General features: G+C 38.5%; 1 pseudogene; it reads right to left on the bottom strand.

The window, feature by feature from the left end:
- Positions 1-383: 383 nt before the first annotated feature.
- The window catches only part of LOC132062035 (probable membrane-associated kinase regulator 1), a 2,347-nt pseudogene continuing 1,300 nt past the window's right edge, over positions 384-1,430 (bottom strand).

The raw sequence follows: 1,430 nt of genomic DNA, 5'->3' as shown, positions 1-1,430 counted from the left end.
ATTTCAAATTCAAACTATAGAAACTTCAAAGTTGCTTCCCATAATAAATGTCACCGGTCATATGTCCAACCAGATCGAAGTCTTGAAACTACACTCAATCTTCTCATGAGGCACATGGAAGATTCTCATACGCTTACAAACCTTATTGCATTAATAATACCTGTACTACGTACCCTCTCATAATTACTTATAAGTGAAAACATATACCGTTAGACTAAGTCATACTCCAAAATTACACACTCATAAGAATTGTAAAAATAATGTAAGTACTTTAACTCACTCAGATTCCATCATCTAATACGGCAGAGAGAGAGAGTAGAGAAGACAAACTACGGAGTACAAATTCCAAGACGCACCAAATTTCAATGGAACAAAACAGAAGATAGAAAAATCCAAATGAGTGATCCATTAATAACATCACATGCAACTCATTAAAACTTAGATCAAGACACAACGGCTAGGTTAAAACTATAATGAAACAGAAGGACAAAAAAACAACAAAAAGGTTAAATTCCTCGTCTTCATCAGTCAAATAACCCACTAAATAAAATAAAACCCTTTAGATCCAATAACTAATTAACTAGCAAACACAAAAACTCTTGATCTTTTTTTTCCTTATTTACCTTGGGAAAAAAACACTAAAACTTGTTAATTAAATTTCATTACTGACCCAAGTTCTTATTATAGCGCTGTGGCTCTGAAGCATGGAATTTTGCAATGTGCAATAGCACCTTGAATTGCATTTTGTAGCTCCTCCATCGTTGATGCATCTGATGAACCAATTCCACCTCGTCGTCGTCTTATTGGTTGGCGTGTTGAACCCACTTCTACTAAGGATACCAGAATGACTTGGTGATGATCTCATCGACGATGGACAGCTTGACACGTAGCTTCTCCTCCTAGGATACCTCAAATTCCCCGAAAAAGAATGTGAAATTGTTGTATTTTGAGTGCTTTCTTTGATACCAATATTCTCTCTACTTTTGCATAAGGTCACAGTACTTGACGATACCATAATTTTCTCTGAAGGCTTTTGGGATAATTTCTCGTACAAAGGCTTGACCTTTTCAAGTACTTACGCATGACTTCTCGAGCGGACGTACTCATTCGCCTCACTGAGGAAGTCTGAGCAGGCAGAGTTCCTGAGATCCCATCAGAATCATTAATATTCCGGTTGTTCTTATTAGATTCCTTGCGAAACACGGAAGAGAATCTCGAGAGCGAAAAGTTCAAGTACTTATTAGTACCCTTCTTGATAGAGGAAGCCCCTGTAGTGCCACAAGGGATAATGTTATTTATCGAGTTGTTAAGACGCTTGAACTCGTCCTCCTCCGCAACAGAACTAGGTCGAGAAGAGTCACATCCTTCGGGGAGGAGGACGAGGTCACCACTCGAGTACGAATACTGTGAGTCATTGGAGCTACCACTGC

This window comes from Lycium ferocissimum, chromosome 1 (assembly GCF_029784015.1).
Source record: "Lycium ferocissimum isolate CSIRO_LF1 chromosome 1, AGI_CSIRO_Lferr_CH_V1, whole genome shotgun sequence".
Lineage (NCBI taxonomy): Eukaryota > Viridiplantae > Streptophyta > Magnoliopsida > Solanales > Solanaceae > Lycium > Lycium ferocissimum.
The sequence above is the reverse complement of the archived record's forward strand: the minus strand, read 5'-3'. Positions and strand labels throughout refer to the sequence as shown.